Raw genomic sequence first — 16,188 nt, forward strand, 5'->3', positions numbered from 1 at the left:
AGGTTGAACATATGAGTTAGATATATTTTGAGCTCAATTCTTTCTCTCTGTAAGCAAAACATTTCTTCATATTTTTATGTCTTACGGGCAAATATCATAGAAATAGTCAGAGATCAATAGAATAACAGTGAATGTAGGATTTATTTTAAGCATTCAAACCACTATAAACTTCTCTTGTCAGTCTATTATTTGTTTTTCTATAACATATATAATCTCAGTATCATATTCAAATCTCATGGATCCATCATATGTAATTTCTAAGACTCTCTTTGTACTTTCATGTACGAGTCGTTGGTGTCTAAATCAATATCAGTAAAAGTCAATGTAAATAGTAAGAGTATATATTCCGTTCAATCACATACGTATACAACGCGCTAATATATATGTCAAACATACATATACAGAATATGGACATTGGACTGAGGTGATATGGGATCTACATGGTTTGCTTACGCCTTACACCTATCGGATAATCAAAATCTTGGTCATTGACATCCAGTTCTACATCACAATTTGGCAAGTTCTTGAAGTGTTTCCTGTTCAACAGTTCATAAAAATTATAAAATCACAACCATTGATTCCTGTCATCGTAAGCTTTAGAGTCTTAACGGATGTACGTATTCACACTACTGGCTTCAAAATGTGTGAAGCAAAACACTTGCATGAAATATGAAGAGATTTAAGTTATACTAACCTCTGTTACAAAGAAGCCATGAAACCCGTATGGAACTCATGAGGTAATTCCACAACTGCTACAAGATCTGCTGACATTGTTTTTGCATCAATTACATACTGCAGATTTTCTGCAAGGTCGAAAATAACATTATGTTCAACTGCGACAAAGTAATAGTAGCCATCAATGGCAGCAGGATCACAAAATGTGAAGACCATATGGCAGTCTTAGAAGCACCACAACAGCGACCAAATGCATCGTAATGTCTAAATTTTTATTAGTAATAAGAAGATAATAACTAGCTAGAGAAAGAGAGAGTTATACCCTGTATTCTCATCATGTACAAAGAATATTAAGTAGCCATCATCTTCTTCAGAACTGATGCTAGACTTTCGAGGGACAAACACAGCCTCTGAACCAATCTACCAGGACCCAGCTAAAAGATGCCTTTAACATTTCCTCCGACTTCAAGCTTTGATTGTCCTGCCTCTGGTTCACCTGTAGATCAAATTTGATAATCCCGATACCTTTTGTTGTCTAGAATGGTTCCGTAAACATATCTCTGTTTCCTAAGTTGAGACATGTAATCAGTGAGTTACTTTCAGGTAAAATATGAGATTCCAGTGAAATGGTTCTTTCAAATTGCCAACGCCAATATAAAATACATACCTGCCACAGTATCTCTCGTTTATTCTAGGAAAATCAACACAAGGTGCTGATAGTTTCTTTTGTGAAGCTGCACCAGTCTTCATATGAATCTCATCTCATAACTGATTGTAATATATCAATCAGAAACACCTTGGCATCCTAATGAACTTAAAAAAGTATTAAGTATAGAATACCTACAGCCAATTATGATTTCAATCTTTTCTTTGAGAGGTCCGTTGAGCATTTCTAAATCTGGATTCTCTGCTCGGCAGTGATCAAAACAACTTCATCCTCCCTCTCCCAAGCATTGGCTAGAAGATGCGGTATCCAAAGTAGTTAGAACACAAGCATGGATGAAGTATAACTTTAAGCTGTATGGAATATGGACATTATTCATAAAGTATTGTTACACACTTTTTTTCAGTAGATGATCTGATAATGAGAAATTATTAATAACAGTGCAGACTTTAAGAGACCAAATTGGACAGACCATTATGGATATGTAGCAGTTTTGGAAGCTCAAACCATCTAATTTGAACCTCATCCTTCACGTACCGTGGAAGTACGCCAAAACGAGCTCTAATCGTTGGATCAAATGCATATATTAGCTTGTTTTCTTTCACCATTTCCTGGAAATTTCATGGAACTTCATTGACAACTATGATAGTAGTTAATAGTTGGATTATTTTTTTTACCCGTGAAAAAATTGAAATCTACAAGAACTACAAAGTTACCATACCTTTTGACTGAAACACATGGGAAGATCCATGAAAATTGCATAATTCTCAGTAATAGCAAAGTCATGCATCATGACAGACTCCAATGTAGTTATAGGTACTGGGTCATGCATGAAACCATCCTCGAAATAACTCTGTAGGTGACATACGGTGGAGTTTGTGAGTAACCGAAAGTAAACATCTCACCTGCATGCAGATATCTTTAAATAAGTTCCCTCCTTTCGCAAATCTATTTGTTAGGCTTATTTCGAGAGGATGGGTTACTTTTACCAGTGTACGGTTCAATTTTTGATGAGCAGTGAAGGGATGTTTTATCTTTTCTCATAATCCACATCCCAAGTGTATGCAGTATCTCCATCTTCTAAAGCTTTAAAACATCTACAGAATGGTAAGAGGGATAGAATTCAATTTCCATTATGAAGCAAGCAACCACACTCATGGAACTACGGAGAACCCCTCATAATTTCGGTCCTCCGAAAAACTAAAAGGAAAGAAAGTAAGCTTACGAGGTTTGTCTGCCTCCGAAAGAACTAGAAGTTTTCCATGGTGATATATAAGAGCTGTATTACCTGGAAGAGGGTGCCAACAGATGTAAAACTTTTCATCTATGTTATCTAAATACATGATATGTTTAAAACCTGTACACGAAAATGAAGGGAGCAACCAAATCTAACTCTCTATTCATGAAATTGTTGTGCCTAAGGGTGTACAAGATGAACATTAATAAGCATTACCACTACTCAGAAATGCTCATTAACAATCCTCATGATGCTTGGTTTTCCCAGATCAGATGCTAACAACTACACTCAAACAGAGAAATTATGTACAGAGCTCACCAACATAAGTGTATAATCATTCACTGTGGACATTTTTGCATTTCATTAGCGAATAGCACTCAACACCTACCTCCTCCAAATCCATATGACAAGTCCAATACATAAAGTTCTCTCTCAGCATTTTCATGTAACCATGAAAATCCAAAGAGCCCCTTTAGTCTCCAACTGCAAAAAACCCAGAAACAAAACTTGATAACTCCAGAGGAAAAAATCTTCTTTCATAAACTACAGTCATCAAGCAGTAGAAAAGTTACATGAATGGTCAATGATGTACCTGAGAAACTAATGGGATATAAACAAAATAATTATGAACCCTTATGAGCTCTTAAAAAAGATTTACCACTGATACATATCCAAATGCACAAGCCCCTCATCCATATACAGCTCCATTCAAGCAAATTTTGGTAAGTTACGTCATACCTCCAATAATCAGGATTTTACAAGAAGTAGAAGTTCTCAAAAGGTACATGGTAAATCACTTTTCTAAACTTCCTAAAGGCAATTCTCAAGCAAAGTTTAAAATGTAACAACACAATTTAATAGCTCTGCTCATTCAAATCAGCAAGCAATACCTTTGTAAATTTAGCTCCTCCAAAAAATTTTTCCTGTTTAACATGTCTTTACAAAACGGGAAACATAAGTTGCCCTTCCATCCTTGATGCGCACACCATGAACCATGCTGCAAATTCACAAAATCACATCTATGTATACTGCACTTAACTAAAGCAAGAAATCAAATGTCTACTATTTAAACAGGAAACTTTAGCAACAAATATAACAATGCCATAAAACACAGAGTTTTGCAGTTCAAATTGTGAAAACTGGAAAACTTAAATTATTATAGCATAAAGCATTCAATTCCATTGTAAATATCAGATATCCACACACCCGTCTCCACAAACCTGCCACATGAGCAACAAAAGGGAATTAGCAAAACACATCAATTTATTAACAACTACGGATGAACTAAACGTGAACAGAAAGACGACATACCAATGATATCCGGCCACTGGGGAAAACTTTGAATTGGGACCAACTCTAATAAACTCTCCATTCAAGCGCTCCTAAAATACATAAAAAAAAAAAAAAAAAAAACACATTTTAGTTCATATTTTTATATTTAGAGTGGGTATATTATTGAAAGAAACTTACAGGGAGATAGCCGATGACATGGAGGTTAGTGATGGGAGGAGTTTCGAAAGGAACCGGAGCGAAATTACCGGACAGATAGTGAAGAGGCAATGAGGAATTGTACGTGAACTTGACAATCACACTTTCCACAAAATCAATGGCTTTAGAACCAGCCCATTGTGTGCATAGGATCACCAACACTACTCCATCTCCTGCTCCGCTGTTACTTGACTTCCTCCTTCTCCGCTTGTACGTCTCCAACTCGATTGCTGTAACTGCTGGAAAAGTAACGTAACGGTTGTTGATGATTCCAGAGTGGAAGTGGCTTGTTGGACATTTGATTCGGATTCCCGCGAAATGATGATGAGCCGTTATCATTGCAAGCTTATTGATATATATAGTGGTTTAGCACTATTTTAACGATCTCGGGAGTTTTGAAGAAGTGGATAAAGCTGGGGTTTTGTATGGGTGATATTAGAGCGTTATCATCGTATCGTTGACTGATATTCCATCGTTAACGTATTAGTCATTAGTGATAAATGTCGTCAAAACAGAAGAAACGTTATCCGAATAAGATGGTCTCAGTTAAAGCACACTCGGAAACTTTGAGCTGATTGCTCTCAGTCAATCATCGTTACAGTTTACTACTGATAATTGATATTCTCACTTAAAGATGTATAAACTTAAAAAGAAACAATATTTAGACATTAATAAGAAATTGGCTTTTTAGATCTTTGTTCGATGATCCAAAAATCTCAGCATTCGTGTCATTGGTGATTGTTCCATCACAGTTTGGCAAGCTCTTGAAGTTTTCCTGTTAAACAGTCCACAAAATCACAACCATTGATATCTTGTTTTCATCATAGGTTTAAGCTAAACATGGATTCACACTTCTGCCTTTAAATATTGACGTGGGAAGCTTGATTATGTTTAATCAATGCTCTATGGAAGTGGAACCCATTAAAACAAAGTTAAATATGGAAGCAGTTTAAGTTCTACTAACCTCTGTCCACAAGATACTGCATGAAACCCATATGGAACTCTGTAGGTAATTCCACAACTGCTACAGGATCTGCTGACATTGTTTTTGGATCATTACATACACTGCTGATTTTCTGCATCATTAGAATGATAATTATAAGTGAACAGTTATCAGCACATTCAATTCAGTAATAAGAAGATTGTAACTAGCTAGAGAAGGGAAGTTATACCCTGTATTCTCATCATGTACAAAGAAAATTAAGTACCCATCGTCTTCTTCAGAACTGATGCCTGGCTCTCGAGGGACAAACACAGCCTCTAAACCAAATCTGCCAGGACCCAGATCAAGATTCCTTAACATTTCCTCCAACTTCCAGCTTTGTTTTTTCTGCCTCTGGTTCAGCACGCAGATCAAATTTGAGGATCCCTGTGATCTTTATAATATTGTCTAGAATGGCTCCGTAAGCATATCTTTGTTTCCTAAGTTTAGACAATGCAATCAGTGAGTTACATTTCAGGTGAAATATAAGATTCCAGTAAACAGGTTCTTTCAAATTGCCAATGCCAATATAGATACGTACCTGCCACAGTATCTACGTTTATCCTAGGTAAATCAACGGAAGGTGCTGAGATTTTCTTTTGTGAAGCTGCACCAGTCTCATATTGAATCTCATTTCATACCTGATTCATTTTAATAAGATCAATCAGAAACACCTTGTCATCTTAGTGAACTTCAGAAAAATATATATAAGCATGGATCACCGACACTCAATTGTGACTTTTTCATTCTTTCTTTGACAGGCCCGTTGAGCATGTCTAAATCAGGATTCTCAATCGGCAAGTGATCAAAACAACTTCATCCTCCTCCTCCCAAGCATTAGCTAGAAAAATAATTAATATTGAAAATAAGAAAGAGTATTTCATATATGTTAATTAGAAAAGAAATGAAATATAATTATTCAATAAATGTTGTTGCAACTTTTATTCCAGTTACGAGCCGATAATGAGAGAATTAGTAAGAACAGTGCAGACTTTTAAATTTAAGAGAGCATGTTGACAGACCATTATGAATTATGAGCAGTTGGGAGCTCAAACATCTGATTTGACTCTCATCCTTTGCATACCGTGAGTACACCAAAACGAGCTTTAATCGTTGGATCAAATGTTAGATCAGCTTGTTTTCTTTCACCATTTCCTATAATTTATAGGGATAAAACACTTTCATGTTCTCCTTTTGAATTCATGAAAATTTTGAAATCTACAAGAAGCAACAAGTTACCATACCTTTGGTCTGAAACGCATAGGCAGATCCATGAAAATTGCATAATTCTCATGATAGCAAAGTCTGCATCATGCACATTCTGATATAGTATAGGTACTGGGTCATGCTGAGACCATCCTGGAAATACTCTGTAGGTGACATACGGTGGAGTTTGCGAGTAACCAAAAGTAAACATTTCACCTACATTCAGATTTTTTTCGTAAATAAATTCCTTCATACATCGTTCTAGTTGACTAGGCAGATTTTTTTTTATCCAGTGGCTGGGTCATTTTTGGATGAGCAGTTAAGGGATGTTTTAATCTTTTATCATAATCCAGCATCCAAGTGTTTGTAGATCTCCATCTTCAAAAACTTTCAGGACATCTACAAAGTATAGAGATAAAGTTCTCCATCTCCGATAGTGCTAGAAGTGAAAACAAAAGAAAGAAAGTAATTTGCTTACAAGGTTTGTCCAGCTCCGATAGAGCTAGAAGTTTTCCATGGATATATAAGAGCTGTATTACCTGGAAGAAGGTGACAGACATAAGCTATACTGTTTTACTTGATTATACATAAGCTTTAATATGAGGAATAACTGTTTGTAGAATTGTAACTGATACAATCTAGCACAGGTGTTTACTCATTCAGCAGAATAGGACTCGATTACAACGTACCTGCTCCAAATCCATATGACAAGTCCAATACATTTAACTTCTCTCTCAGCAAGTTAATGAAAACTATGAATAATCCAAACAGCCCCTTAAGGTCTCCAAACTGCAAAAATACCCAGAAACAGAACAATTTTAATCATAACTCCGAAGGAAGAATCTGCACCCAGGATTCTTCCACATCAAAATGTTTCTGTTTGAATGGCGTTATTACGAAAAACCTCGAAAGGTTTGGAAAATTAATGAAAACGCCCACTGGTATGGAAAATTCTACCCCAACCGCATTTCCGTTAAGAATTTTTTTTTTTTCAAATTTAACAAAAATGATGAATGACATTTCTACCCTTCAAACAGTTAAAAACTTGGCCCTTTTGGTACACAATTTTTCCCTACCCTATTCCCTATCTTATCCAAAATACACATTTATTTCCTTATTCTCAAAATATTATTTTATTTTATTAAATTCTTTTAAACCCTTAGGTTTGTTAATTTAACAAAACACCCCCAATTTTTTTTTTTTTAAATTGGCAAAAACACCCCACCAACCCACATTTGCCAGATTTTGGCCACCTCCATCGGAAGCTACCTGGAATCTAGTATAATGACGCACTACTGGCTGGATCTGGTCGGTAGTGCGTCGATCTAGCATTTTCCGACCAGATCTACTATGGATCTAGCCGAAAAGAGCAAAAAACGGCTAGATCTTTGGTCGTAGCTAGTCGTCAACGACATCAATATCTATGGCCATCGTTGATGACCAAATGCAACCAGATCTAGCCGTCAATGGCTAGATCTAGCAGTAAATCTGGCCTTTTCTAGCTAGATCCACTGTGGATCTGGTCGAAAAATGTCATACCGGCGCACAACAACCAGATCCAGTCGATCATGCGCTGATACGATAACTCCAGCCACCCTCTAACAGTGGTAGCCGACTGTCGGTATTTAATGGGTGGGTGGATGTGTTATTGTTAATTTTCAATATTTTATTAGGATGTTTAGTAAATAAACAAATATAGGGAGTATTTTGTTAATTTTTAAATCTTATGTCCTAATAACTACCCAATTTTACTTTTTTTTCAAAATATTATTCTAAAAAAGTATTAGAATAATGAACCATGCGCACCCTTAAATATTACCTCAATTTTCAAACCAAAAACTTAGTGAAGTGTTTTTGTAATCATGTAAACTTTAAAAACTAACAAATAAAACCCTAAAATCTGAACCGAAAATTTTGACAAAATGCGGCCAAGCAGCCCCCGCTCGAGGCAATTCAGGATGTTACAAGAAGTAGAAGTTCTCAAAAGGTACATGGTAAATTCACTTTCTAAACTTCCTAAAAGGCAATTCTCAAGCAAAGTTTAAAATGATAACAAACACAATTTATAGCTCTGCTCATTCAAATCAAGCAGCAATACCTTTAAATTTAGCTCCTCCAAAAAATTTTCCTGTTTAAGACGTGATGTCTTTACAAAACGGGAAACACTAAGTTGCCCTTCCATCCTTGATGCGCACCACCAGAACCATGCTGCAAATTCCAAAAATCACTATCTAGTATACTGCACTTAACTAAGCAAGAAATCAATGTCTACTATTTAAAACACAGGAAACTTTAGCAACAAAATATAACAATGCCATAAAAACACAGAGTTATTGCAGTTCAAATTGATGAAAACTGGAAACTTAAATTATTATAGCATAAAGCATTCATTCCATGTATAAATCATATATCCACACACCCGTCTCCATCAAACCTGCACATGAGCAACAAAAGGGAATTGGCAAAACACATCAATTGATTTTAACAACACGGATGACTAAACGTGAACAAAAAGACGACATACCAATGATATCCGGCCACTGGGGAAAACTTTGAATTGGGACCAACTCTAATAAACTCTCCATTCAAGCGCTCCTAAAATACAAAAAAAAAAAAAAAAAAAAAAATACACATTTTAGTTCAATAGTTTTATATTTAGAGTGGTGTATATTATTGAAAAACTTACAGGGAGATAGCCGATGACATGGAGGTTAGTGATGGGAAGTTTCGAAAGGAACCGGAGCGAAATTACCGGACAGATAGTGAGAGGCAATGAGGATTGTACGTGAACTTGACAATCACACTTTCCACAAAATCAATGCTTTAGAGCCACCCATTGTGTGCATAGGTTTCACCAACACTACTCCATCTCCTGCTCCGCTGTTATACTTGACTTCCTCCTTCTCCGCTTGTACGTCTCCAACTCGATTGCTGTAACTGCTGGTGAAAGTGAACGTAACGGTTGTTGATGACCATAGTAGAGTGGCTTGTTGGACATTTGATTCTGATTCCCGCGAAATGATGATGAGCCGTTATCATTGCAAGCTTTGAATATATATAGGGTTTTAGCTACATTTTTAACGATCTCGGAGTTTTGAAGAGGATAAAGCTGGGGTTTTGTATGGTGATAATGATAGCCGTTATCTCTGTATCGTTGACTGATATTCCATCGTTAACGTATTAGTCATTAGTGATAATGTCGTCAAAACAGAAGAACGTTATCCGAATAAGATGGTCCAGTTAAGCACACTCGGAAACTTTGAGCTTGATTGCTCTCAGTCAATCATCGTTACAGTTTACTACTGATAATTGATATTCTCACTTAAAGATGTATAAACTTAAAGAAACAAATATTTGACATTAATAAGAAATTGGCTTTTTAGATCTTTGTTCGATGATCCAAAAATCTCAGCATTCGTGTCATTGGTGATTGTTCCATCACAGTTTGGCAAGCTCTTGAAGTTGTTCCTGTTAAACAGTCCACAAAATCACAACCATTGATATCTGTTTTTTCATCATAGGTTTAAAGTCTAAAACATGGATTCACACTTCTGCCTTTAAATATTGACGTGGGAAGCTTGATTATGTTTTAACATGCTCTTATGGAAGTGGAACCCTTAAAACAAAGTTAAATATGGAGCAGTTTAAGTTCTACTAACCTCTGTCACAAAGATACCATGAAACCCATATGGAACTCTGTGAGGTAATTCCACAACTGCTACAGGATCTGCTGACATTGTTTTTGGATCAATTACATACACTGCTGATTTTCTGCACTCATTAGAATGAATAATTATAAGTGAACAGTTATCAGCACATTCAATTCAGTAATAAGAAGATTGTAACTAGCTAAGAAAGGGAAAGTTATACCCTGTATTCTCATCATGTACAAAGAAAATTAGTAGCCATCGTCTTCTTCAGAACGATGCCTGCTCTCGAGGGACAAACACAGCCTCTGAACCAAATCTGCCAGACCCAGATCAAAGATTCCTTTAACATTTCCTCAACTTCCAGCTTTGTTTTTTCTGCCTCGGTTCAGCACGCAGATCAAATTTGATGATCCCTGTGATCTTTATAATATTGTCTAGATGGCTCCGTAAGCATATCTTTGTTTCCTAAGTTTAGACAATGCAATCAGTGAGTTACATTTCATTGAAATAGAAGTTCCAGTAAACAGGTTCTTTCAAATTGCCAATGCCAAATAGAAACTCCCTGCCACAGTATCTATCGTTTATCCTATAAATCAACGGAAGGTGCTGAGAGTTTCTTTTGTGAAGCTGCACCAGTCTCATATTGAATCTCATTTCATACCTGATTCATTTAATAAGATCAATCGAAACACCTTGTCATCTAGTGAACTTCGAAAAATATATATTAAGCATGGATCACCGACAGCTCAATTGTGACTTTTTCATTCTTTTTTCTTTGACAGGCCCTTTGAGCATGTCTAAATCAGGATTCTCAATGCGGCAAGTGATCAAAACAACTTCATCCTCCTCCTCCAAGCATTAGCTAGAAAAATAATATATTGAAAATAAGAAAGAGTATTTCATATATGTTAATTAGAAAGAATAATATAATTATTCAATAAATGTTGTTGCAAACTTTTTATTCCAGTTGACGAGCCGATAATGAGAGATTAGTAAGAACAGTGCAACTTTTAATTTAAGAGAAGCATGTTGACAGACCATTATGAATTATGAAGCAGTTTGGAAGCTCAAACCATCTGATTTGACTCTCATCCTTTGCATACCGTGGAAGTCACCCAAACGAGCTTTAATCGTTGGATCAAATGTTAGTATCAGCTTGTTTTCTTTCACCATTTCCTATAATTTATATGGATAAAACACTTTCAGTTCTCCTTTTGAATTCATGAAAATTTTGAAATCTACAAGAAGCAACAGAGTACCATACCTTTGTCTGAAACGCATAGGCAGATCCATGAAAATTGCATAATTCTCAGTGATAGCAAAGTCATGCATCATGACATATCTGATATAGATAGGTACTGGGTCATGCATGGACCATCCTTGGAAATAACTCTGTAGGTGACATAGGTGGAGTTTGCGAGTAACCAAAAGTAAACATTTCACCTACATTCAGATTTTTTCGTAAATAAATTCCTTCATTATCATCAGTTCTAGTTGACTAGGCAGATTTTTTTTTACCAGTGGCTGGGTCAATTTTTGGATGAGCAGTTAAGGATGTTTTAATCTTTATCATAATCCACATGCCAAGTGTTTGTAGATCTCCATCTTCAAAAACTTTCAGACATCTACAAAATGTATAGAGATAAAGTTCTCCATCTCCGATAGTGCTAGAAGTGAAACAAAAGAAAGAAAGTAATTTGCTTACAAGGTTTGTCCGCTCCGATAAGCTAGAAGTTTTCCATGGTGATATATAAGAGCTGTATTACCTGGAAGAAGGTGACAGACATAAGCTTATACTGTTATACTGTATTATCCCACAGACCATATGGGCAGTCTTAAGAAGCACCACAACAGGAGATCAAATGCATCGTAATGTCTAAACTTTTATTAGTAATAAGAAGATAATAACTAGCTAGGGAAAGAGAGAGTTATACCCTGTATTCTCATCATGTACAAAGAATATTAAATAGCCATCATCTTCTTCAGAACTGATGCTAGACTTTCGAGGGACAAACACAGCCTCTGAACCAAATCTACCAGGACCCAGCTAAAAGATGCCTTTAACATTTCCTCCGACTTCAAGCTTTGCTTTTCCTGCCTCTGGTTCAGCATGTAGATCAAATTTGATAATCCCTGATACCTTTATGTTGTCTAGAATGGTTCCGTAAACATATCTCTGTTTCCTAAGTTGAGACAATGTAATCAGTGAGTTACATTTCAGGTGAAAATATGAGATTCCAGTGAAATGGTTCTTTCAAATTGCCAATGCCAATATAAAATACATACCTGCCACAGTATCTCTCGTTTATTCTAGGAAAATCAACACAAGGTGCTGATAGTTTCTTTTGTGAAGCTGCACCAGTCTTCATATTGAATCTCATCTCATAACTGATTGTAATATATCAATCAGAAACACCTTGGCATCCTAATGAACTTAAGAAAGTATTAAGTATAGAATACCTACAGCTCAATTATGAATTTTTCAATCTTTTCTTTGAGAGGTCCGTTGAGCATTTCTAAATCTGGATTCTCTGCTCGGCAAGTGATCAAAACAACTTCATCCTCCTCCTCCCAAGCATTGGCTAGAAAGATGCAGTATCCAAAGTAGTTAGAACACAAGCATGGATGAAGTATAACTTTAAGCTGTATGGAATATGTACATTATTCATAAAGTATTGTTACACACTTTTTTTCAGTAGATGATCTGATAATGAGAAATTATTAATAACAGTGCAGACTTTAAGAGACCAAGTTGGACAGACCATTATGGAATATGTAGCAGTTTGGAAGCTCAAACCATCTAATTTGAACCTCATCCTTTGCGTACCGTGGAAGTACACCAAAACGAGCTCTAATAGTTGGATCAAATGCATATATTAGCTTGTTTTCTTTCACCATTTCCTGGAAATTTCATGGAACTTCATTGACAACTATGATAGTAGTTAATAGTTGGATTATTTTTTTTACCCGTGAAAAAATTGAAATCTACAAGAACTACAAAGTTACCATACCTTTTGACTGAAACACATGGGAAGATCCATGAAAATTGCATAATTCTCAGTAATAGCAAAGTCATGCATCATGACAGACTCCAATGTAGTTATAGGTACTGGGTCATGCATGAAACCATCCTTCGAAATAACTCTGTAGGTGACATACGGTGGAGTTTGTGAGTAACCGAAAGTAAACATCTCACCTGCATGCAGATATCTTGTAAATAAGTTCCCTCCTTTCAGCAAATCTAGTTTGTTAGGCTTATTTCCAGAGGATGGGTTACTTTTACCAGTGTACGGGTCAATTTTTTGATGAGCAGTGAAGGGATGTTTTAATCTTTTCTCATAATCCAGCATCCCAAGTGTATGCAGATCTCCATCTTCTGAAACTTTAAGAACATCTACAGAATGGTAAGAGGGATAAGAATTCAATTTCCAGTATGAAGCAAGCAACACACTCATGGAACTACGGAAGAACCCCCTCATAATTTCGGTCCTCCCTGAAAAAAACTAAAAGGAAAGAAAGTAAGCTTACAAGGTTTGTCTGCCTCCGAAAGAACTAGAAGTTTTCCATGGTGATATATAAGAGCTGTATTACCTGGAAGAGGGTGCCAAACAGATAGTAAAACTTTTCATCTATGTTATCTTAATACATAAATGTGTGAACAACCTGTACATGAAAATTAAGAGGGCAACCAAATCTAACTCACTATTTCATGAATTTTTTTGTGCCTAAGGGTATACAAGATGAACATTAATATTAAGCATTACCACTACTCAGAAATGCTCATTAACAATCCTCATGATGCTTGGTTTTCACGGATCAGATGCTAACAACTACACTCATAACAGAGAAATTATGTTACAGAGCTCACCCAACATAAGTGTATAATCATTCAGCTGTGGACATTTTTGCATTTCATTAGCAGAATAGCACTCAACAACCTACCTCCTCCAAATCCATATGACAAGTCCAATACATTAAAGTTCTCTCTCAGCATTTTCTTGTAAGCCATGAATAATCCAAAGAGCCCCTTTAGGTCTCCAATCTGAAAAAAAACCCAGAAACAGAACGTTGATAACTCCAGAGGAAAAAATCTTCTTTCATAAACTACAGTCATCAAGCAGTAGAAAAGTTAACATGAATGAGTCAATGATGTAACTGAGAAACTAAATGGGAATATAAACAAAATAATTATGAACCCTTATGAGCTCTTAAAAAAGATTTACCACTGATACATTATCCAAATGCACAAGCCCCTTCATCCATATACAGCTCCATTCAAGCAAATTTTATGGTAAGTTATGTCATTACCTCCAATAAATTCAGGATTTTACAAGAAGTAGAAGTTCTCAAAAGGTACATGGTAAATTCACTTTTCTAAACTTCCTAAAAGGCAATTCTCAAGCAAAGTTTAAAATGATAACAAACACAATTTAATAGCTCTGCTCATTCAAATCAAGCAAGCAATACCTTTGTAAATTTAGCTCCTCCAAAAAATTTTTCCTGTTTAAGACGTGATGTCTTTACAAAACGGGAAACATAAGTTGCCCTTCCATCCTTGATGCGCACACCATGAACCATGCTGCAAATTCACAAAATCATATCTAACTATATACACTGCACTTAACTAAAGCAAGAAATCAAATGTCTACTATTTAAAAACACAGGAAACTTTAGCAACAAAATATAACAATGCCATAAAACACAGAGTTATTGTAGTTCAAAATTGATGAAAACTGGAAAACTTAAATTATTATAGCATAAAGCATTCAATTCCATTGTAATAAATCAGATATCCACACACCCGTCTCCATCAAACCTGCACAATGAGCAACAAAAGGGAATTAGCAAAACACATCAATTGATTTATTAACAACTACGGATGAACTAAACGTGAACAGAAAGACGACATACCAATGATATCCGGCCACTGGGAAAACTTTGAATTGGGACCAACTCTAATAAACTCTCCATTCAAGCGCTCCTAAAATACTAAAAAAAAAAAAAAAAAAAAATACACATTTGTTCAATAGTTTTTATATTTAGAGTGGGTATATTATTGAAAGAAACTTACAGGGAGATAGCCGATGACATGGAGGTTAGTGATGGAGAGTTTCGAAAGGAACCGGAGCGAAATTACCGGACGATAGTGAAGAGGCAATGAGGAATTGTACGTGAACTTGACAATCACACTTTCCACAAATCAATGGCTTTAGAAGCCAGCCCATTGTGTGGCATAGGATTCACCAACACTACTCCATCTCCTGCTCCGCTGTTATACTACTTCCTCCTTCTCCGCTTGTACGTCTCCAACTCGATTGCTGTAACTGCTGGTGAAAGTGAACGTAACGGTTGTTGATGATTCCAGAGTGAGAGTGGCTTGTTGGACATTTGATTCTGATTCCCGCGAAATGATGATGAGCCGTTATCATTGCAAGCTTATTGAATATATATAGTGGTTTTAGCTACTATTTTTAACGATCTCGGGAGTTTTGAAGAAGTGGATAAAGCTGGGTTTTTGTATGGTGATATATAGAGCCGTTATCATCTGTTCGTTACTGATATTCCATCGTTAACGTATTAGTCATTGATAAATGTCGTCAAAACAGAAGAAACGTTATCCGAATAAGATGGTCTCAGTTAAAGCACACTCGGAAACTTTGAGCTTGATTGCTCTCAGTCAATCATCGTTACAGTTTACTACTGATAATGATATTCTCACTTAAAGATGATAAACTTAAAAAGAAACAAATATTTAGACATTAATAAGAAATTGGCTTTTTAGATCTTTGTTCGATGATCCAAAAATCTCAGCATTCGTGTCATTGGTGATTGTTCCATCACATTTGGCAAGCTCTTGATTGTTCCTGTTAAACAGTCCACAAAATCACAACCATTGATATCTTGTTTTCATCATAAGGTTTAAGTCTAAAACATGGATTCACACTTCTGCCTTTAAAATATTGACGTGGAAGCTGATTATGTTTAATCAATGCTCTTATGGAAGTGGAACCCATTAAACAAATTAAATATGGAAGCATTTAAGTTCTACTAACCTCTGTCACAAAGATACCATAAACCCATATGGAACTCTGTGAGGTAATTCCACAATGCTACAGGATCTGCTGACATTGTTTTTGATCAATTACATACACTGCTGATTTTCTGCACCATTAGAATGAATAATTAAAGTGAAAAGTTATCAGCACATTCAATTCAGTAATAAGAAGTTGTAACTAGCTAGAGAAAGGAAAGTTATACCCGTATTCTCATCATGTACAAGAAAATT

At 35.9% G+C, this 16,188-nt stretch overlaps 3 pseudogenes; all 3 read right to left on the minus strand.

The window, feature by feature from the left end:
• Window positions 1-403: 403 nt before the first annotated feature.
• On the minus strand, window positions 404-4,403 carry LOC116132212 (annotated as a pseudogene).
• A 348-nt stretch (window positions 4,404-4,751) lies between these two features.
• LOC116132213 lies at window positions 4,752-9,250 on the minus strand (annotated as a pseudogene).
• A 364-nt stretch (window positions 9,251-9,614) lies between these two features.
• LOC116132214 lies at window positions 9,615-16,031 on the minus strand (annotated as a pseudogene).
• Window positions 16,032-16,188: the final 157 nt, after the last annotated feature.

The sequence above is a fragment of the Pistacia vera genome, unplaced genomic scaffold (assembly GCF_008641045.1).
Source record: "Pistacia vera cultivar Batoury unplaced genomic scaffold, PisVer_v2 Contig25, whole genome shotgun sequence".
Classification (NCBI taxonomy): domain Eukaryota; kingdom Viridiplantae; phylum Streptophyta; class Magnoliopsida; order Sapindales; family Anacardiaceae; genus Pistacia; species Pistacia vera.